Genomic DNA, 24177 nt, shown 5'->3' with positions numbered 1-24177 from the left:
AAGTGACTGAAAACCAGCCAAGAGCAGAGCAAGTGACTGTTCCCTCTCTGACCCCTCCCCCATATACAGCGCCACAAAGCAGCAACATGGGCTGCCCTGCCCTGACAAATATCTAAGGTTTCGCCCCTTACTACGTAACAGGCCCACTGAGACAAAAAACATGGCCCAAATGAAAGAACAGATCAAAGCTCCAAAAATAGAACTAAGTGATGAAGAGATAGCCAACCTATCAGATACAGAGTTCAAAACACTGGTAATCAGGATGCTCACAGAAATGGTTGAATGTGGTTGCAAAATAGAGAAAGAAGGGAAGACTATACAAAGTGAAATAAAGGAAAATGTACAGGGAACCAACAGTGACGGGAAGTAAACCAGGACTCAAATCAACAGTTTGGAGCGGAAGGAAGAAATAAACATTCAAACAAAACAGAATGAAGAAATAAGAATTCAAAAAAATAAGGAGGCTTAGGAAACTCTGGGACAACTTTAAACATTCCAACATCTGAATCATAGGGGTGCCAGAAGGAGAAGAGGAAGAGCAAGAAATTGAAAACTTATTTGAAAAATTAATGAAGGAGAACTTCTCCAATCTGGCAAAGGAAACAGACTTCCAGGAAGTCCAGGAAGCTCAGAGAGTCCCAAAGAAGTTGGACCCAAGGAAGCACACACCAAGGCACATCATAATTACATTAGCCAAGATTAAAGATAAGGGGAGAATCTTAAAAGCAGCAAGAGAAAAGGAGACCGTTACCTACAAAGGAGTTCCCATAAGGCTGTCACCTGATTTCTCAAAAGAAACCTTGTAGACAAGAAGGGGCTGGAAAGAAGCATTTCAAGTCATGAAAGGCAAGGACCTACTTCCAAGATTACTCTACCCAGCAAAGCTTTCATTAAGACTGGAAGGGCAGGTAAAGTGCTTCCCAGATAAGGTCAAGTTAAAGGAGTTCATCATCACCAAGCCCTTATTATAGCAAACGTTAAAAGGACTTATCTAAGAAAAAGATGATCAAAACTATGAATAGTAAAATGACAACAGATTCAGACTCACAACGGTCAACAACTAAACCAAAAATAAAAACAAAAGCAAACTAAGCAAACAACTAGAACAGGAACAGAATCACAGAATCACAGAAATGGTGATCACATGGAGGGTTATCAGTGGGGAGGGGGAGGGGGGATGATGGGGGAAAAGGTACAGGGAGTAAGAAGCATAAATGGTAGGTACAAAATAGACAGGGGGAGGTTAAGAACAGTATGGAAAATGAAGAAGCCAAAGAACTTATTAGTACAATCCATGGACATGAACTAAGGTGGGGAAATGCTGGTGGGAGGGGGGGTACAGGGTGGAGGAGAGTAAAGGAGAGAAAAAAAATGGGACAACTGTAATAGTATAATCAATAAAATATATTTTTTAAAAATCCTGCTCTCAAAAGTCAACAGCCATGTTTCTTGAGTGGAAAGATCACCAGTGTTGACATTTTAGGCATTATTCTAGCCCGTATCTAGACCACTACAAATAGCACAGATCTACCCATCCATTCCAACAGCTGTGCAGACTCCTTAGGAAAAACAAGTTAAGCAAGTAGACCTAAAAATCATGCAAAGTAAGTAGGATATTTCACACATGAATGTTATAGAGAATGAAACTCTTCAAAAAGAAGATACATTTATAGTTCCAAGTATAAACTGGATTTCATCAACATTTAAAAGTTTTGCACTTCAAAAGACACCATTAGTAAAACTAAAAGACACAGACTAAGAGAAAATAAAGATTTAAACAGTTATTTCATCAAAGAAAATATACAAATGGCTTATAAGCACATAAAAAGCTGCTCGAGATCATGAGTACTGCCCTGGCCAGTGTGGCTCAGTGGGTTGGGCATCATCCTGTAAACTGAAAGGTCACTGGTTTGATTCCGGGTCAGGGCACATGCCTGGGCTGCAGGTTCAGTCCCTGGTCAGGGCGCATGCAAGAGGCAACTGACAGATGGAGTTTCTCTCCCTCTCTTTTTCTAGCCCTGCCCTCTCTCTAAAAAGAAATAAATAAAATCTTTAAAAAAAAACACCAAAGGTCATGAGCTCTTAGGGAAATGCAAATTAAAAGCACAAGCTATCACTCACTAGAAGAGCTGTAATCAAAAGCACTTACAGTAACACGGGTTGGCAAGGATGTAAAAACTGGAAGCTCATATATAGCTAAGAGGAATGTAAAATGGTCTGGCCAGTTTGGAAAATCATTTGGCAGTTTCTTGAGAAGTTAAACATAAGCTTACCACACAACACAGCATCTCCATTCTTAGGTATCCACCCAAGAGGAAAAAAAGATGTATATGCAAATATTTAGAGCTAGGCAGCATTATTCATAATAGCAAAAGAGCAAAAGCAATCCGAATGTCCATCAACTGAGGGGTGGATAAATAAGATGTGACCTATGCATACAATAGATCATTACTCAGTCATTAAAAGGAATGAAATACTAATACATACTACAACATGAATGAACCTGAAAAACATTCAGCTAAGTAAAAAAGCGAGACACAAAAGACCACAAATTATATTCTTTCATTTACAGGAAATTTCAGAAAAGACAAATCTATAGAAATGCAAAGCAGGTGAGCAGTTGCCTGGAAATTGTGGATGAAAGTGGGACTGACTGCTAACAGCACGAGAGACCTTTCTTGGGTGTGGAAATACTGTAAAACTAAGCTGTGGTCATGACTGCGTAACTATAAATTTACTAAAATTCACTGATTTGTACACTTACAGTGGGTGAATCGTATGGCACATAAATTATATTTCAACAAGCTCTTAAAAACAAATGAATAGCCCTGGCTGGCGTGGTGCCGCACTGCGCGCCAAAAGGTCGCTGGTTCCATTCCCCATCAGGGCACATGCCTGGGTTGGGGGCCAAGTCCCGGTAGGGGGCACAGGAGAGGCAGCTGTTAGAAGTATCTCTCCCTCTATTCTCCCTCCCTTCCCCTCTCTCTAAAATAAATAAATAAAATCTGTTAAAATATAAATGAACAAAGAGATAAAAAAGATTCAAGAGAAAATGACAAATAATGAAGGCAAAGATATATTAGGATGGCTAACAGAAGTCCCTGAGAAAAAATCAAAACAAAGGACTCATGGACATGGACAACAGTGTGGTTGGTGATTGCGGGGGGGAGGTGGAGGTGGAAAAGGGTACCACGGGGATAAATGGTAATGGGAAAAATACAATAAATAAATGAATGATAGAAGTTTTTAAAAACTATACTTGGAAAACTTCCCTAAAAAAATTAACTACATATCGAAAGACTACACAAGGTGCCTAAGAATACCAACTCCTAAACCCAAAATACTTACTCCAAGACTTAATCTGGTAAATTTTTTGGACTTTATTTTTAAAGATTTTATTTATTTATTTTTAGACAGAGGGGAAGGATGGGAGAAAAAGAGGGAGAGAAACATCAATGTGTGGTTGCCTCTTGCATGCCCCCTACTGGGAGCCTGGCTCGCAGCCCAGGCATGTGCCTGACTGGGAATCGAACTGTCAACCCTTTGGTTTGCAGGCCAGTGCTCAAAATCTACTGAGCCGCACCAGCCACAGCTGGACTTTAAAGGGAAAAAAAGTCCTTTGAATAGCTATGTGAAAAATCAAGTGAAAGAAAATTAGATTTTCTTTCACTTAATTTTTCTTTGTAAAAGAAAATTAGATTATCATTACACTTCTCAGCAGCAACACAGGAATATTCTTATTCCATTATTCCAAGTGTTGTTGAGAACTGGGATCCTCCACATCACTACGAGGTATCACTCCTGATGTACTAAAAACAAAATAAAAATTAACTTATGCAATTAACAGTGAGCACCTGCAGCAGCTAGGTCATGGTATTTAAACTCCACTTTCACTAAAAGGAGTCAGGACCCTTGCAGAAATAGCCAGGAGACAGCAAGTTGAGCCTGGCATATAGTGTCATCCCTGAAAGCAAAGCAGCTATCAAAGACTGTGTTAGGTCACATCAAAGAACTCAGGAGCCAACCTAAACAAGATTTCACAGACAAAAATGAGACAGCAGAAACACCAATGAGAATGAAAAATCCAACAGACTGAAACACACCACATTTCAATCAATGAAAGCAAAATTAGCGTGAAAAATAACCACTCATCATTGGGAGGATGCTAGTGAACCAATTTATCATTGTAAAAATTAATAAAGGGAAAGAACCAAGCAGTCACCCTGCCTTTGCTATACACAGTTATTCAGGTTAAGCAACAGTAGTCATTCGGGGAAGTGTCTCTTTAAGGAGAGATCCAGCCAATAATAGAAGGAATGATGGGATTAGAATGTCACCATCCTGCATTCTTTGATGAAGTAATGGATATGATCAATGACCCAAGTGCCTTCTGATGGAAGTATGCGACATCACCTAAATCAAACCTGAATCCAACTACCAATTTACAGGAAATACAATGATTAAAGCAACATGTTTCAACAGTATCACAGGGATGTAGTCAGCAAAACCCAAAGCAGGAGGACCTTGAAAGAAACAGATAAGTGACCGGCTATTTTCAAGGAGAAAAAAAAGGACACAGAGAGCAGTAAGCCTTCTTTAAGAGACTCAGAAGACAATCAACCTATTGCCTCCATGTAAGGACGTTTGGGGATCCTGATTCAAATAAATCGGTTTTTAAAAATCGTATTTACAAGACAGTTAGAAATGTGAATAGTGGTCCTGGATATTGAATAATGACTAAATATTAGCTATTAAGGAGCTGTTGTTAATTTAGGAACATTGCTTCCCCCCCCCCACTTCAGCTGAAGACATGTTTCATTCATTTTTGAGAAAGGAAGGGGAGGAGGGAGAGAGAGAGAAACATTGATTGTCTGCCCCGTCTGGGCATTGAACCCACAAACTTTTTGGTGTACAGGACGACACCCTAACCAACGGGGCGACCCAGCCTGGGCAGCACACTGCTTCTCTGATATACTAACTGAAATATTTAGAGATACTTAGAAAACCCGGGACTAAGATACATATATGGATACATACATGTAACCAAATGGCCATGACCAAGCGCCACTGAGGCTGGGTTACTGGGGAAGCATTTACACTACTCTCTCTACTTTTGTATATAGTTGAACTTTTCCATAATGAAAATTTTAAAGGGAAAGAAAAAAATAAAGAGTAAAAGACAAAAAAAGAGCAAGAAAGCAAGTGGAAAATAGTGGGGAGGGAGAGGGAAAAAAGATGAGGTGGTTAGCCGGGGAGAGGTAACCGCAAAAGGAGGAAAGGACCACACGGGAAACCAAGAAAGGTAGGAGGGTTTCAGCACGTGATTACCTAGGGACAGGGTGTAGGAAGGGTGTTTCAAAGGTGGAGAATCAGAACTAAGACTGCGATGGGCATGAGGCCTGGCTGAGGCCAAACCCATAATCAACGCCATCCATAAATATTCTTCAGAGCCTCCTCAGCACTAGGCAGGTGGGCAGATGCTGTAACATTCAGCCCTTTCAACATCATTTGTTGACGCCATGCAACATAAAGCCAGACTGAAAACGGACCGCTCAAGCCAACTGACCTTAACAGTCCAGGATTCTTGAGCTAGAGACGAATCTCCCTTTTCTCCTTTCCACAGTGGGAAGAGATGGCAGCCACCATCTCTCCATCTCAAGGCCCTGGGTGTTTGAGACACTGGGCTCAGAGGTCTCCACATCAGCTGATTTCTTCAAATAGCTGGCTGACTCCCTCTTTAACTTACAAAAGCCTTCATTCCTAAAGCATGTGATGTGTAGTGAGAATCTTGCTGGGTATTCAACCTGGACTCCATTCTGGCTAAGTTCTCCTTAAGGTTTCTAAGAATTTCGACAGGGAAGTTATTTACTAATTGAACACAAAGTACCAAGTCATTCATTCTGAAACATTAACCCAATGCTTTATAAATAAATAATTAACTGAAGAGGCCCTTTTATAGGTTACCGTATTAGAATGAGGAAAGATGAATCAAAGTATACATTTTTTTAAAGTGCCCTTTATTATTTTCTTTGGAAAATACATCAGCAATGATTTGGGGATGGTTCAAATGATCCAAGCCCAAAGGTATCCACTCACAGGCTTTCACAAAAAAAGAGTAATACTGTGGGCCCTGGCCAGGTAGCTCAATTGGTTAAAGTGTCATCCCAATACTCCAAGGTTGTGGGTTCGATCCCCAGGTAGGGCACATATAAGAATCAACCAATGTAAGTGGAACAACAAATTGATGTTTTTATCTCTCAAATCAATAAATAAAATTAAAAAACAAACAAACAAAACAACAACAGGAACCTGCCCTTTCTTGGAAAATTAGCAGACCCTGGAAACCAAGCCAAGAGATGTACACCAGAGCGGTCAAAGGAAGCCAGCACTCTGTCCCACAGATGGGCACAGCAAGTTACAGGAACACCACGGGAGAGGAACCCGCCCTGCAACCAGCTGCCAACAGACAGAGCTGGCTCCTGCGGGATTGCTCTGATAGGAGCAATTTACTAGCGAATTGTATTGTTTCTGCTACAGATGTGAAGACAATTTAGAGGAGACAGCAGAACAGGCTCTGCAGCCAGTGTTCACTCCAACTACAGAGCACGGCTCACAGAAGTCACAGCACTTGACCGGAGAAACCACCCCCATTTCCGAACCCTGTGGGACAGCCGCACTTGAATTAGAACATTTTCCACAACTCTTACCTTACCTGAAGCATGGTGATACTATTAAGCACCTCAGCCTACCTAACATTTACAGAATATTCCAGCCAATGAAAGCAGGACACACATTCCTTTCGTGGGACATTTACCAACACAGACTATATTCAGGACCATAAAACAAGTTTAAATCGATTTCAAAGGATTCAAGTCAATATTAGCCATTAGGGAAATGCACATTAAAACAATAAGGTACACACACATTTATCTGGATAGCTAAAATTAAAAAGATGGGCCCTGGCTGGTGTGGCTCAGGGGACTGAGTGCCGGCCTGTGAACCAAAGGGTTGCCGGTTGGATTCCCAGTCAGGGCACGTGCCTGGGATGCAGGCCAGGTCCCGTCGGGAGCGCACAGGAGGCAACCACACACTGATGTTTCTCTCTCTCTCTTTCTCCCTCCCTTCCCCTCTGCCTAAATATAAATAATAAAATAAAATCTTAAAAAAAAAAGATGGGCCACAACGTGTACACCAAGTGTTTGGAAGCATGCGGAGGAACTGGAATTCTCACACTGCTGCTGTGACCATAAAAACTGCACAGCCACTCTGGAAAACTGTTTGGAAATTCCTGAAAGGGTTAACCGTGTGTCTACCCTATGATCTAGTCATTCTGCCACTCCCAGGTATTCACCCAAAAGAAATGAAAGCATATACACAGGCTTGTACATGAACAATCACAGAAACTTATCTGAAGTGGCCAAAAAAAAAAGGGAAACAATCCCATGTCCATCAACTTAAGAACGCATGAACAAACCGTGGTATTCCAAAAGACTTTTTAAAAAGCAGCAGTCACGGTACTAATAAGCAGAATGTTCCTAGGGACTCCCTCAGCTATTCATGAACTTCACACCGGATTTGCAGGTGGGGAAGACAAGCAACTCTCAAAAGCCTAATTACAGATCATGCCTAAACGTCCACATTAAGGCCTGCAGCTTGCCTACCTCATGGCACCTGCACTTCTCTTTCAATTAAATGTTTTTTTCAATTACAGTTTACATTCAATATTTTTGGTATTACTTTCAGGTGTACGGCATAGTGGTTAGACAATCACACACTTTACAAAGCGTTCCCCCTAATATTTCCAGTACTCACTGGCACCATACATAGTTATTACTCCCATTGACTCTCTTTCCTATGCTGTACTTTACATCCCTACGAATATTTTAAACAACCAATCTGTACCTCTCAATCCTTCACTTTTTCTCACCCAGGCCTCCAACATCCCTCCCTCTGATCTTCAGTGTGTTTCCTGTATCTATGCACCTGTTTCCTCTGTTCGTTTATATTGTCCTTCAGATGCTACATGTAAGTGAAAGACATAGTATTTGTCTTTCTATGACTGACTTACTTCACTTAGCGTAATACCCTCTAGGTCCACCCATGCTGTCACAAACGTTAAGATTTTATTCTTTTACCCTGGCTGGTGTGGCTCAGTGGATTGAGCACGAGTTTGTGAACCAGGTCTCTGGTTCAATTCCCAGAGCACACGCCTGGATTGTGGGCCAGGTCCCCAGCTGGGGGCATGCGAGAGACAGCCAACAGATGTTTCTCTCATATATCACTGCTTCTGTCCCTCTCCTTCTCCTTCCCTTCCCCTCTAACAAATAAATACCATTTTTAAAAAAACTGTCCTCGGGTGAGAATTAAAAATATTTTTTAAAGATTTCATTCTTTTTATGGTTATTTATTATTCATATTTTTGTTGATTTTTTTCTATTTCTTCTTAAAGAAGATCCCTTAACATTTCTTGTAATACCGTTTGGTGGTGATGAACTCCTTTAACTTTTTCTTGTCTGGGAAGCTCTTTATCTGTCCTTCTATCCTAAATGATAGCTTTGCTGGGTACAGTAATCTTGGTTGAAGATTTTCCTCACTCTGAATATGTCTTGCCACACTCCCTTCTGGCCTGCAAAGTTTCTGGTGAGAAATTAGCTGACAGTCTCATGGAAGCTGCCTTGTACAAAACTAAATGCTTTTCTCTCGCTGCTTTTAAGATTATCACTTGCTGCTTTTAAGATTATCGCTTTGTCTTTAACCTTTGGCATTTTACCTACAATGTGTCTTGCGTTGGCCTCCTTGAGTTCTTGCTTGGGACTCCCTGTGCTTCATGGATTTGTATGCTTATTTCCTTCACCAGATTAGGGAAGTTTTCTGTCATTATTTTTTCAAATAGGTTTTCAATTTCTTGCTCTTGTTACCCAACCAAAAAAAAGGGGGGGAGGAAGGAGGGTTTGGTTGCCTTTTGCCACAAAAGCCAAACTCGTGAGGCAGGTGCTAATACAAAAGGAAAAAGGTTTTATTTGGATGCTGCACCATCTTGGAGAATGGAGGACTCCCCGTCTCAAAGCTCACGTCCTCTGCAAAACCCAGACAAAACCCAGCCACCCTCAGCAAGACCAGAACACAAAGACAGTGCCCAGAGTTCCCGCTGCATTTTAAAGCACTGCCCTTTGCAGCCCGAGGCAGCTGCTAAGTGTCATCCAGATAGCTTTGCTTGTTCCCAGCTGCTGTTTGGCTTCAGGCCCCTCACCTGGAGGCTGTGTGTGGAGACAGCGCAGCCATAGCCACGTGGTTGCGAGGGCTGCAAGGCCACTTGCCTGTACAGGAGAGCATGCAAGCACACCAGCAAATCCTTCACCAGGTCAGCGAGAAAGAGACTCCCTCCTGGAGGCCACGGACCACGTAGCTACTAAGGCCACATGGCCATGGAAGTCAGGCCAGTGCACTGTCCGAGTGCAGGTCACAAGCAGTGAGCAATGAGTGAGAGCAGAGCCATCCTGTGCAACAAGCAAGAGAGCAGATCCCAAGCAGTGAGTGACCAGCACAAGGAGTGCAGGTCCAGAACAGTGAGGGACAAGCAAGAGAGAAAGCACAATTAAGGGAGCACTTCCTAAACTTTAGGTGCTTTGGGTGCACACACCTCCCAACTAATTCCTTCTTTCCCCAGGCTAGACTGACAGACCTCTTTGGTTCAGCACTTGCCATTCGGACTTCTATATTGCCTGCCTTCCCTTAGTCCTACCCCTAACCTGGTACCAGAAGGGTGTAGGCAAGGGCTTTTCCCCTTATCCAATTATCTTTCTAGCTTTTGGTACCTCAGGGCCCTATCCATTCATTCCTCTAGCCCTTTGCATGCTGGGTCACACCCATTCACCTTTCCAGCTTTCCAGGCATGCCTGGGGCCCTGTCCATTCATGCTTCTAGCTTTCAGCCCACTCAGTGTAAAAATATCCCCCTGGTCACTAGTGGGGGAGACTCCCCTGACTCCACTGCATCTGAGATTGCCCCACTTCCCTGTTCAGGGCCTCAGGCCACAACGCAATGGCCCAGCCATCTCCACTGCAACCAGGCCCAACCACCACTCTGACTGGGAGAGGGGGTGCCCTGCCACTGGCCACATCTGCCAGGGTTCCCACTGCCTCTGGGGCTGGGCAGCCATGCAGCCAACATGCTGTGGTTGGCTGAGTCTCCGGACTCCTTCCCCACCTGCAGAGGGCCACCCCCTCTTCCCTGCAGCTCCACGCAGTCTGCTGAGCATTAGGCACCTTGGCTCACTGAGAAGGGGCCAGCCGAAGGTATGAGCTCACCCACTGCTAACACCCTCTCTTCTCCTCCCAGCACCCCTGTGACGCACGTTACGGTACTCGAAGTGGCTGCAGTGACTCCTTAGACTGTCCTCATTTTTTCTGGATTCTTCTTTTCTTTTTGCTATTCTGATTGGGTGTTTTCTGCTTCCTTATATTCCAAATTGCTGATATGATTCTCTGCTACTTCTGCTCTATGGTTGATTCCCTAGAGTATAGTTTATTCCCTAGAGTAGTAATTTATTCTTCATTTCAGTTAGTGCGTCCTTCATTACTTTTTCATGGTTTCATTATCCTTTGTCATGCTGTTTAAGTTCTCACTAAGTTCCTTGAAGTTCTAAATTCCTTGAGCATCCTCTTAAAAATAAAAGATTTTATTTATTTTTAGACAGACGGGAAGGGAAGGAGAAAGGGAGGGAAAGAAATACCATTTCGTTCATTCAAGAAAGACCATTGATAGGCTGCCTCTCACATACCTCCAACTGGGGACCTGAACCGCAACCCAGGCATGTGCCCTGACCAGGAATCAAACTGGTGACCTTTTGGTTCACGGGGCAGTGCTGAATCCACCGAGCTACACCAGCTAGAGCATCCTTGAGCACCCTTATACGCACTGTTTTGAAGTCTGTATCTGGTAGTTTGCTTGCTCCATTTCATTTAACTTTTTTTCTGGAGATTTCTCCTTTGGGACCTCTTTCTTTGTCTCCACATTTTGGCCGTATCCCTACATTTGTTTTTATGCATTATGTAGAGCTGCTACATCTCCCGGACTTGGGAGAGTGGCCTTGTGTAGTAGGTGTCCTATAGGGCACAGTGCCACAGCCTCCCCAGTCACCCAAGCCGGGTGCTCCAGGTGTGCCCGTGTGAGATGTGAGCACTGTCATGTTGTAGCTGAGCCTTGGTCGCTGTTGGCATCACTAGGAGGGACTGACACTCAGAGCCAACTGGATGCGAGGTCTGGCTGTGACTATGCAGAGGTGCTGCTGTGCAAGAGCCAACCCTACGGAGCAAGACTTGCTTCAGTGGGCTTTGGTGCTTGCCAATTCTGTCCCTTGAGTGTGTCACTTGTAGAAGTGGTAGGGTTGTAACCCAGTATGGTCTGAAGCTGTCCCCTGGGTGCACTGGCTCTGAGGCCTCCTGGGAAGTTTAAGGTCACCACCACCTGTGCCCTGCCTGGGGCTACCTGGCACGAGCTACAGAGTGATCCTCACACAGCTACTTGTGCTGGGTGTGGAGGTGCCCAAGCCGCAAACCAAGGCCAGCTGCCACTAGTGCCGGGCCTGGGGTCACTTAGCGGAGGTACAGAGTATGCAGAGGTCAGATGCAGCTTGTTTGAGAGATTTTAGGAAAGTCCAAAGCATAAAGCAAGAGAGGCCATTTGTATGGAAAAGCCCCTGCAAGCAGCTTGGGTGCGTTCACAAGTTGGATGGGGATGGGTCTCAGGGATCACCAAGGCAGAGCAAACAGGTTTAGCCAGGTTGATATGCTGCCGGCCTCCGGCTCTGTGGGGAGAGGGCTCAGAAAAGGCACAATGGCCCCTGCGAGCACTTCTGTTTGGGGGAAAGCTGCCCTTTTGGCCCTCACCTTGATGCCAGACAATTCAGTTCCTCCCTGTGTGTCCCTGGTGCCTTTTGAGCTGCTGCCCTAGTACTGGAGCTCAGAGTGAGCAAATCCAAGTAAATCCATGCATGGGCCCTTTTAGAGGAACACCTGGGACTCTAGAAGCTCTCTGTCTCCCTCAGCCTCTATTACCACTAGGTTTTTTGTGGTTTTTTTAAAGATTTTATTTATTTATTTTTTTAGGGAGAGGGGAAGGGGAGGAGAAACAGAGGGAGAGAAACATCAATGTGTGGTTGCCTCTCACGCGCTTCCTACTGGGGACCCAGCCCGAAACCCAGGCATGTGCCCTGACTGGGAATAGAACCGGTGACCCTTTGTTTCACAGCCCGTGCTCAAGCCACTGTGCTACACCAGCCAGGACTATGACCACTAGTTTTTACACTATGGGGAAGTGATGGAGACTTCTCTTTCTGGCACTGGAACGCTGGGTGGGGGTCTGGTGTAGGGCTCAGACCCCTCGCTCCTCGGGGGGGACATCCACAGCCCAGCTATCCCTCTCGATACTTATCTGCCCCATGTAGGTGTGGGAGCCACCCATTCTGCATCTCTGCCCCTCCTACCAGTCCTGATGCAGCTTCTTCTTTATATCCTTAGTTGTAAGACTTCTGTTCAGCTAGGTTTCAGGAGGTTCTGAAGATGGCTGTTCTATAGTTTAGTCGTAATTTTGATATGGTTGTAGGAGGTTCCAAGTACCACGCTTACCCATGCCGCCATCCTGAACGGAACCCTGCACTTCTTTTCAAGAACATCTATAAAGCAGCTAAACAAACATTCATGGATTTTCCCTGCTGCTTCTGAGAAGTCCTCTTAGCTATCCTGAGCTGCATACCCAAGGCACCTCCCTTAAAGGACCAGCCAGTGTCCAGGGCACCGAGAGCTCTCTGGCATGGAAAGCTCCATCTAGCTTTGCTCCTGCAGGCGTGGGCCCTGGCCAGCACCAACACTCAAGATGCCATTTCCAACTTTCCTTGCCGATTTCACGGAGGAGCAAAAACTAACTCATTTTTATAAATCTAGAAAAGACTAAATGTCATGTAATTTTTGAAGTTTATAAATAAGAGAGAGGAAGGATATATGTCCCGTTTTTTACTGACACCTTTGGAAATAAGCCTGGAGTATTTTACATAGAGCTCTGATTTTCAGGATAATTTTATGGTTGTGGGTTCTGGGAGATGGTGGCAAGGAGAGGTGAGGAAGAGAAAGGGGTGGACGAGGCTACAACCACATCTGTAGTGTGTGATTTCTTAAAAGTAGATAAGCACTTGAGTGCGGGTTCTGCTGGTTGGTTCATTTTAATGGAAGTAACTGCAGGATTTTCAGAAATGTAAGGAAGTCTGTTTGGCAAATAGTAACATGCTTAATATAAAACCAGAAAAAGCTGTGTGCTCATCAGAATGGGCACTGTTTTGAGTTCCTAGATTTAAAACAAAAAAAAAAGGAAGAGAGAAGAAAAATGCCACAAATTTGTTCCCAGGGCCTTTGAAAGGTAGACACACATGGCAGATGATTCAAGCTCCCTTCTAGGCAGTGCCGACTTTCTACCTGTAACTGTCCAGAGAACACGTGAGTAAGAAGCCCCCCCTGTGTAACGTTCCCTAAGCCTGCAGGAAACTGTCACACTCGGGCTCCAGGACCTGGGACAGCGCCAGGTGTTTTTTTGTTGTTGTTGTTTTTTTTCCTTTTTCTTTTAACCTCTACTTGGCAAATAAATTTTTTGGGCGTTATGCTCAGCAATTTATGCTTGGAGACCGAGTTCAGAGATATCTCTAGGTACTTAAAAATTGCCCAGCTGTGTGGACACACAATGAAGGCTCGTTGTCTCCCTAAACACCTTAACTAACCCCTCTGGAATTACTGGGTCCTGCTGGGGAAAATGAAGTCATAAGAGTATAAATCTAATGTTTACTTTTTGGCCAACTTAAAAGAGGTGAGGTATATTTATTTCTAAATTTAAAATTTAAAATACGACAATAAAATAAGATTTTCCAACACTGCATGTGCTCATTTGGAACTGTTTTTTTTTCTGCCAGAGGTATAAAAATAGCTTTCTCCATCACCTGTGATGAACTAATTAACCAACCCTGGTTTAGGGAGGAGGGCTTATAAGGTTCTGGAATAAAAGCATTCTGCTGGTCTTACATGGAAAAGATCACTCCGCAGGCCCCCCAAGAGGCACATACGCCGTTCAGGAGTTCAGCTCTGTCTTCCAGAAACGCGTGCTGCAATGCCACCAGCTGTGCCTTCCATCGCTGGAAGGAGCCTGCGCAGCACCCAGCTGTAACCAGTGCTTGGCTAGTTCTTTTTAGTTTTTTAAAGATTTTATTTATTTATTGTCAGAGAGAAGGGAAGGATGGGGGAAAGAGAGGGAGAGCAACATCGAGAGAGAAAAACATCGTCCAGTTGCCTCTCATACGAGCCCCAACCGGGGACCAAACCCGCAACCCAGGCATGCACCCTGACCAGAAACTGAACCAGTGACCTTTTGCTTTGCGGGGCGGCACCAAACGTACTAAGCCATGATGGCCAGGGCTTGCCCAGCTCTTCCTGACGTTATTAGGACAGGGCCGTGGGTTGCCTCCAACAGCAGAAGCTGCTTTCTTCCTACGTCTGTCGGCACTGGGACTCTGGCAGACTGCTGCTCTCCAGGGAGTCCCACACCCACTCTACAGATTTTGGTTCAGCAGGGGTGGGGTGGGCGGCGGAGAGGCCAGGGTCTGGGGCAGTTCTGACTCTCCATGTTAGTTCTGTTAACAGCTGTACGGAGATAGAGTTCATATATCACACAATTCACCCACTTAAAGGGTACAATTCAGTGGTTTTTAGTATACTCACAGCGCTGTCTCTGTGTTAAAGACAATAAAATCATAAAATGCACATAAGAATATTCGGAAAAAGTCAACTGGACACAATCAAGCCTTATGCAAACACACTGAGGAAATAAAAAAGAATTTACAGAAGTTACCAAAGAACACATACACTCAACATTCATGTAAGCACATTAATCTGAGAAAACAGTGGCACTTCAGGGAACAGAAGCCTCTCCTGCTGGTTCCTGCATTTCAGGTCTGGTGCTGGGGAGAGCCAGGGGTGCCCCAGGAGGGAAAGGGTCACTCCTGGCCTGTGCCCCGCTCCAAGAAGCTATAAAAACGACCCCTCTAGGGCTTTTCTCTGGAATGCTAACCAACTGGAGAAAGGACGATTCAGCTCAGAAAACTCCAGGCTGCGTGAGGGCGGCGTGCCCTGCAATGACATCGCTGCACACAAGAGAGAACTGAAGGGTTCATCCTCACAGGGACGCTCCTAGACTCCTGGCCCATCCTAGACCCCTGAGAATAACTGTAAGGGAGGAAGAAACAAACCAAAACGTTATCCAACGCAGGTACACAGTTCAGAAAGTCAGTGCTGCAAGACCTGGAACCAGACAGCAGCTCCTTCCCCTCTCACCCAGCGCGCCCTGCTGGGAGAAGCCCTTCTTTCTACTCTAGCTTTGGAGAGGGTGGGGGGTGTTCACTGCCTCCATGCCTGAGAATATGCTTCTGGCACTATTTCTTGGCTTTTCAAATTTACATGCTGCATTCTGGCCTCCTATGGTAAAAAAAAAAAAAAAAAAAAAAAAAAGAGAGAGAGAGAGAGAACTTAGCACTCTCCCCACACTCTCCCAAGTTTGGCTAGGTCTTCTGCAGTGTTTACATCATTGATGACATAAATATCTTTCTCTGCTAGACCACATTTAAACTATAGCACTGCCTTTCTTATGTAAATTTTTCCTATACTTAGCAATTCCCTTACCTCTCATTGCCTGAATTTTCTGCATGCCTATTGCTCTAACATCTTTGCAGAATTACATGCCTCATTTAGACCATTCCCACACAACCAGGCCCCTGGGGCCTCACGCCTGGCTGCCGCCCCTGCATTCCCTCCTCTGTGCGGGCAGCTCTCTAGGCTCTCCTTCCAGAAAAGTATGTGGTATGCACCTTGAAAAGTATGTGGTATGTGGTATTCCCTTCTTATCTGAAGCACCCGCACCCTTCCCTCCCCGGCAGTGCCTGCACACACAGATGTAGGTTGGAAATGGGTCCTATGGCACTGGGAAGGCTGCTGCCCCAGCCTCCTCTCACTCCTGTGGGTGCTGTGGAGTCTGAGGCTGCCCTGTCCTGACGATATGTGTGGGGCACGATTTAATCTCTGGAGACTGCTGGGAACCTCTACCAGCAGCATTCCCTGCTTGCTGGGGGTACTTTCTCCTCACTGTACTACACACAGGGAAGGCTCTTTCAGACAGAGATACAGCCTGGAAGAGTTCCTGAAGGACCCTTTTGATAAGGACCCTGGTCTGCCTCCCCCGCAAGGCTGTCAGGTGCTATGGCTAGTCAGCCACATGCTTTCCTATCTTTCCTCTCATTCTCTCTGCCTTTTAAAGAACTTTCTGGGATATAGTAATTTTTTCCCCTAAAATTCTTAAATCGATTTTAGAGAGAAGGGAAGGTGGGGGTAGACAGACAGACATCGATCTGTTGTTCCACGCATTTATGCACTCATTGGTTGGTTCTTGTATGCGCCCTGACAAGGGATCGAACCGACAACCTTGGCATGTAAGGATGATTCTCTAACCAAACGAGCTACCCAGCCAGGGCTTGGGATATATTCCTGACTTGATCTTTCAATCCTTCAACTGGATGCTCTTATTTCATGTTTAATTTCTGAGTGCGCTTTCTAGTTCTCTGAATATAATGTCTTCTTCAATCTGACAATATAAGTCAAGTTTTCCAAGCTTTTTTCTGCTATCTGCACTGACTGTTCCCTTTAAGCACTTTCTACTTTTATTTATTTGTTTTTAGTCTCTCCCTTTATTGTGGGTTTTCCTCAAGTATCTGAGGCGCCTGACCATTTCTTTACACTTAAAAGTGCTCACTAAAAAGCTGATGAAAAGCTAGGACTGCGTAACGGGCTTGTCAAGTGGGGGTCTTACTACAAGTGACCTGGGCAGTGATCCGGCCGCTCCTGTGTTGTCAGCTCCTCCAGGAGCGGACACTGCGGGGGCAGGGTCCTGAGAAGGCTTACCTGGTAAATGTGATGGAAGAGCCGTGCATCACAAATGTGATGAGCCAGTCACTCTGTGCGTGCGTTAACTAGAGCAGACAGCTGGTCACAACGGAAAAGCAGCAAGCAGCCATGCTGCGGGAGGGTCAGGTCACAGGGCTGGGCCCGAGGGAGCCAACTGGGACCTGAGGGCTGTTGCACACCAACCACCAGCAAGAAAACAGGAATCTCGGCCTTACAAACACAAGGAACTGAATTTTGCCAACCACCTGGCTCAATGTGGTGGGGAACCCTGAGCTCCAGGAGAGACCCAGGGCAGAAGAGATGTGAGACAGAGTGTCCCAGACAAAGGGCACTGCCAGTGCAAAGGGCCTGAGGAGGAGGGTGCCTGTAGAATGCAGGGAGCCTCAAGGAGGCTGGGTACCTGAAGCAGAGTGAGTAGGGGGTCAGCAGCAGGAGATGAGATGAGAGGCCCCGGGAGAGTTTTGAGTACAGGAATAACATAACTTGCCTCCAGTGTATTTTTTAGGTGTCTACTGAGAAAAGATGGGGCGGCCCTGGCTGGTGTGGCTCAGTGGATTGAGCACCGGAGTATGAAGCAAAGGGTAGCCAGTTCGATTTCCAGTCAGGGCACATGCCTGGGTTGCAGGCTAGGTCCCCAGTAGGGGGCACACAAGTGGCAACCACACACTGATGTTTCTCTCCCTCATTTTCTCTCTCCCTTCCCCTCTCTCTAAAAATAAATAAAATCTTTAAAAGTATGTTTAGATGTAAAGACATACATACTCAAACTATGCAAATCAATAAAGTTGCTGGTGAAAATGAAAAATGTCTTTTATTTTTTTAAGTATATTTTATTGATTATGCTATTACAGTTGTCCCATTTTTTTCCCCTTTATTCCCCTTCACCCTGAAACTGCCCTCCTACCAGCATTGCTTGGCCCCTTAGTTCATGTCCATGGATCATTCATATAAGTTCTTGGGCTTCTCCATTTCCTATACTATTCTTAACCATCCCCTGCCTACTTTTGCACTTATTATGCTTCTTATTCCCTGTACAGTTTTCCCCATTCTCCCCACCCCCTCCCCACTGATAACCCTCCATGGGATCTCCATGTCTGTGACTCTGTTCCTGCTCTAGTTGTTTGCTTAGTTTGGTTTTGATTTTGGTTTTGGTTCAGTTGTTGGCAGTTGTGAGTTTGTTGTCATTTTACTGTTCATAAAAGTTTTGATCTTCTTTCTCTTAGGTAAGTCCCTTTAACATTTCATATAATAAGGGCTTGGTGACGATGCACTCCTTTAACTTGACCTTATCTGGGAAGCACTTTATCTGCCCATCCATTCTAAATGATAGCTTTGCTGGATAGAGCAATCTTGGGTGTAGGTCCTTGCCTTTCATGACTTGGAATACTTCTTTCCAGCCCCTTCTTGCCTTCAAGGTTTCTTTTGAGAAATCAGCTGACAGTCTTATGGGAACTCCTTTGTAGGTAACTATGTCCTTTTCTCTTGATGCTTTTAAGATTCTCTCCTTCTGCTTAATCTTGGGTAATGTAACTATGATGTGCCTTGGTGTGTGCTTCCTTGGGTCCAACTTCTTTGGGACTCTCTGAGCTTCCTGGACTTCCTGGAAGTCTATTTCCTTTGCCAGATTAGGGAAATTCTCCTTCATCAATTTTTCAAGTAAGTTTTCAATTTCTTGCTCTTCATCTTCTCTTTCTGGTGCCTCTTAAGATGCTGGAATGTTTAAAGTTGTCCCAGAGGTTCCTAAGCCTCTCCTCACTTTTTTGAATTCTTGTTTCTTCATTCTGCTTTAATTGAATGTTTATTTCTTCCTTCTGCTCCAACTCATTGATCTGAGTCCTGGTTTCCTCCCCTTCACTGTTGATTCCCTGTATATTTTCCTTTATTTCACTCTTCATAGCCTTCACTTTTTCCTCTATTTTGTGACCATACTTAACCATTTCTGTGAGCATCCAGATTACCAGTGTTTTGAACTCTGTATCTGATAGGCTGGCTATCTCTTCATTGCTTAGTTGTTTTTCTGGAGCTTTGATCTCTTCTTTCATTTGGGCCGTATTTCTTTGGGTGCACCTGTTACATTGTAAGGGGCGGGGCCTTAGGTACTGAGGGGGGCAACCCACACTGCTATGTTGTTGCACTATATGTGGAGGAGGGATCTGAGAGGGAACAATGCCTCTTGCTCTGCCCTCACTGGCTTTCAATCACTTCCTCCATTACCCACCAGCAAATTGGGCCCTTCTGGTGCTGATTCCCGGGTTGGTGGGTTTGTGTACATTCTAGGACCCCACGGGCTCCTCCAACAAACTCTCCTGTGAGGCTGGGAGTTTCTCCTGCTGCCACAACCCCCCAAAGGTTTTTAGAGCTGTAAGTTTTGAGACTTTCTTTTCCCACACTGGAACCTTGGGTTGCACAGTCTTTCTCACTCCCCAGTTGTTCCTCCCAATTTATCTGCATACAACCCCCAGCTGCCACCTTGCCCTGGGTCCTCTCTGCCCCTGCTGCCCATCTCCGCCCCTCCTACCAGTCTGGATGAATGCTTCTTCTTTAACTTCTCTGTTGTTGGACTTCCATACAGTTCGATTATCTGGCAGTTCTGGTTGGTTTTGTTTTTAAATTTGTTGTTATCTTTCAATTGTGCGAGGAGGCAGAAGTGTATCTATCTACACCTCTATTTTGGCTAGAATTCCAAAACAATATATTTTATTTTATGGAAAAAAGAAACAACTTTTTGTCCAACCCAATACTTCCTGTTTCTATAAATCTGGCTATTCTAGGAACCTCATATAAATGAAACCATACAGTATCTGTCTTTCTGTGACTGGCTTATTTCAGTAAGCCTAATGTCCTTAAGGCTCACCCATGTAGTAGCATGTGTCAGAATTCCCTTCCTTTTTTAGGGCTGAATAAATAGTCCACAGTATATATACACCACATTTTTTATCCCTTCACCTGCCAGTGTACACATGAGCTGCTTCTATTTTTTGACTATTATGAACAGTGCCGCTATGAACATGGGTGTACAAATACCTAACAGTATACTTTTAAAAAGAAAAAAATGTACAAGTCATGCAATTACAGCACACTGGTATTTGGCTACCTAGGTAAATACTACATTCATTCTCAAAAGCGTATCTGTATAAAATGGTACTGGTGTCTTCCCATCTCCAATTCTCCCTCCACAGCCATTGAAATGGTTTGAGTTTATATCTCCTGTTTGAATCTGGTTGTTTTCCTTTCTTGGACCAAGTAAACATTTCCTTATTGTATTAGCTTCCTGTTGCTGCTGTAACAAGTTGCCACAGACTTTGTAGCTTAAAATAACAGAAATTTGTTCTCTTATACTTCTGAGGGCCAGAGTTCCAAAGCCTTACAGGCTAAAACCAGGGAGTCAGCAAGGCTGGTTTCTACTGGAGGCTCTAGGGCAGAATCCATTCCCTGACCTTCCCGCCAATGCTCCCTGGACTATGTCAGCAACATGCTAGTCTCTGCTTCCACCGCTGCACTCCCATCTCCTCCTGGGTCATCCAATTTCCCTGTGACTCCTCCTTCTAAGGACCCTTGTGATTATATTTATGGCCTACTAGGATAACCCCATCTCAAGACCCTTAATTTAATCACACCGGCAAAGCCCTTCTGCCATAAAAGTAACATTCACAGGTTCCAGGGGTTATGACTTGGATATCTTTGGGGGCAGTATCAGTTATCAGCCTATAACACCTACCTTACTTATTTAAAAATAAGTTTTAGGTACAACTTTTACCCTATTGTTTTAGTCTATTCACTATATTTTTAAAACAAATTCATCTTATCTAATGCTAATTTTAAGTCTTTATTCTCACCTTTTTTGGAGAGAATAAATATTAATATTGATCACATCAATCAGGCAGTGATTCTGAGCATGATTGTAAATAACCTTTGGTAATAAAGTACATAGAGGGCCCTGGCTGGTATAGCTCAGTGGATTGAGTGCAGGCTGCAAACCAAAGGGTTGCTGGTTCGATTCCCAGTCAGGGCACATGCCTGGGTTGCAGGCCAGATCCCCAGTAGAGGGCACATGATAGGCAACCACACATTGATGTTCCTTTCCCTCTCTCCCTCCCTTTACCTCTCTCTAAAAATAAATAAATAAAATATTTTTTAAAAGTACATAAAGGATTTGAGGTTAGGCTTTGAACATTAGTCATATTAACTTACATTTGATGTCATAAATATGTACTTTTTCCTGGGGCTAATCTTCAGGTGGAGGATTTCTTTTTTCTAGAATAATGTTTCTGATGAAATGCATGGAGAAAATAGTTGCGTCTATGAAACAACCTTTAAAAACATATCTATTTTGTTTTTGTAGATACAGTGTATCTAAAACATTTAGAAAAAACCTGGGATTTTCCTCCATTTTGCTCACTGCTGTACCCCAGGGCAAGAATAATGTTACCGACCTCAAGAGGTTCACCCTTTGGGGTGCTCTAGAGACCTGGCTGTTGCAAGGTAGTCTTGTTTACTCGTGGCAAGTAGACAGGGGAGACCTGGCTGGGTGGCTCAGTCAGTTGGAGCACTGTCTAGTACACCAAAGGTCCTGGGTTTGATCCCCAGTCAGGGCACGTATTTAGGTTGTGGTTTTGATCCCTGGTCCAGATGTACATGGCCAGCAATTAATCAATGTTTCTCTCTCCCATCAGTGTTTTTTTCTTCCTCTCTCTCCCTACCCCTTTCTCTCTCTCTCTAAAAATCAATAAACATCCTCAAGTGAGGATTTTTAATTAAAATTAATTTTTTAAAATTAATTAATTTTTAAAAAGACAATTCATATATAAAACTGTGCCTCCCTTAAAGGGAGGTTAGCTACTGCTTATATATATTATTTGGTCAATTACACGTTGATTTCTTCTTTGCAACTGGCTACATTTATCAGGTTGGATTCCAGTCAAGCTTATCCTGTTTATAGCCCGTCTGCAAAATACTGTGCTACATTTTAACATTTAGCAAAGATAGCATTTAGTGTAAAAATGGCCCAGACCTTGAGACCCTTGTCCCATCTTACAATAGTGCCTAGTCCACAGCCGGTGCTCAGTAAATACTTACTCAATAAACATTTTGCTTCAGTTGGACAACCAACTTCTGAAAGAAGCGATCCATCACAGTGATAAGAAGCTGGAGGCATCAATGGGAGGCTTGTTGAGAGACTTAAATCAGTTCATCGCTACAGTGGGACTTCATCTGGCCAATACAAACCATGCCCTGGAAGAACACTGGCTTCTCCCGGGGCAGCTGGCTGCCTGGAGTAGACTTTAATGCCCCCCTTTATGGTAACAGACCCCCACCTCTCCACTGGGAAACCCAGTGCCCTCTCGGATCCCATGCTCTGCCTCTCTCCCTTGATGCAATGGAACCCCAGTGCTGCCATGCAGGGACAGCCTGCCTAAGGAGACAGAAGTCCAGGCTCATAATGGTGCCTCCCAGGCTGAGAATTAATGAGGCTGGCACAGAATGCTCACAACAAGGTCCGGCATGTCATGAGTTGTCACTAAAAATAAGCTCTTACACAAAATAAGACATGGTACAAATATTCGTTTTGTTTCCTGGGACGCTATATACAAGCACAGAAAAGAACTGGGAAGACACACATCTCAGTGCTCTCTAGCAGGAAGGGATCCAGAGAACATGGTAAAGCCTCTGATTTGAATATGCTTACTTTACTAAGTAATAGCTCCATATGCCATTTGAAACAGACAGAATCACTGTAGTGAGGTACCAAACCACCCACTGACCCTTCATGCTCCAGACTTGTCCAACCCAAGGTGCTGGATGAGCACAGCCTGAGGACCTGAAACTCTTTCCTTGTGCCTTGAGCTCCCACCTGGGTATATCACAAGGTACAAGTTCATAAACAACACAGAAGTTTCATTATGTGATTTAAAACTAAAAGTCATTCTGCTTGAAAAAAAAAAGCTGTGAGGCCTTGGCCAGGTAGCTCGGTTGGTTAGAGCACACACACGAACCGACCAATGAATGCATAAATAAGTGGAACAACAAACTGGTATTTGTTTCTTTCTTTCTCTCCCTCCCTACAATCAGTTTAAAAATTTTTTTAAAGCTTTGAGATACATGAATAAGTAGCACCGTGTGAACACATCATCACACCCTGCCATACTCAGGAGCCATCTTAACGATGATGTCTTCTGAAAGACATGGCCAGACCCTGGCTCACAGCAGCGGGCTCTCATCTGCAGCTGGCCCTGCAGGTGCACCAAGCCTTCTGCCCGCTGCAAGCACACCTAGGTGAGCAGTGGCAAGGGCCACTCTGGAAAGACAGCCCACCAAGTGTCACTCTTTAAGTCCTTCTGAAGGGAGACATCCTCTACCAAGGAGAGCCTACCCTTCAAAGTCATCACCAGAAACAAAGCAAACCTTGATGCCCCTGCCCATGAGTGGCACCAGCGTTTTGCTTCAGTTGGACAACCAACTTCTGATATGGTCCAGGGAAGTAGAGGTACAGGTAGAGGCAACTGCGAAGGAAACAAAGAAATGAACAAGGCAAAAAAGCACCCTCTCCTACAAGTCCAGGATCACCAGAAAGACCAAAGGCCCCACTCCCAATATCATTAGGATGCAACTCCCCCAACTGCCATGTTGCACCCTGATCTCTGTACCCAGAACAAGTTCTTATCCCCACCAGCTCCACCTCAAGCACGCAGGGGCTACTACCCAAACCTCAGGGCTCACCCAGAGAACATCTTTCCTTGGTAGGCTTCTAGGTAAGTACATCCTAATGTTCCATTTGCTCATCTGCCTCCCTAGGCAAGTACCAGGCCTGCCCCATCCATCTCTCGCGGCCTATACCTGGCCCAAGGTGATACAAAGCATACCCTGCTGAACACACTACTGAGAAGGAATGGGTGAGTGCCTAGGAGAAGACAGGTTCTATTCTGAGGCTCCCTCAGTTCTTCCGGCAGGAACTTTCTCCCCATGGGGAACCCAGTAAAGGGCCCACAACATTAGTCCACCCTCTGGTTGGCCATCTGAGTGGGAGCAATGTCCCTCAGCCCTCACTCCCCAAAACCAGACTGGACCAGAAAGACTCACTTCTGCATAGTCCGTGGTTGGTTTTTGGTTTTGTTTTTTTGAGAGTTGGTTTAAATCCAGAGGTAACAGTTCCTAGATTAAGATAGTACCTAGGATCCAATCTTGAGAGGAC

The 24177-nt window shown here is 44.6% G+C and overlaps 1 protein-coding gene across 2 annotated transcripts in view; it reads right to left on the bottom strand.

The window, feature by feature from the left end:
* The window catches only part of RAB11FIP3 (RAB11 family interacting protein 3), a 95503-nt gene that overhangs the window by 39754 nt on the left and 31572 nt on the right, over window positions 1-24177 (bottom strand). The window lies entirely within an intron of this gene.

This window comes from Desmodus rotundus, chromosome 1 (genome assembly GCF_022682495.2).
Source record: "Desmodus rotundus isolate HL8 chromosome 1, HLdesRot8A.1, whole genome shotgun sequence".
In the NCBI taxonomy this organism is placed as follows: Eukaryota; Metazoa; Chordata; class Mammalia; order Chiroptera; family Phyllostomidae; genus Desmodus; species Desmodus rotundus.
The sequence above is the reverse complement of the archived record's forward strand: the minus strand, read 5'-3'. Positions and strand labels throughout refer to the sequence as shown.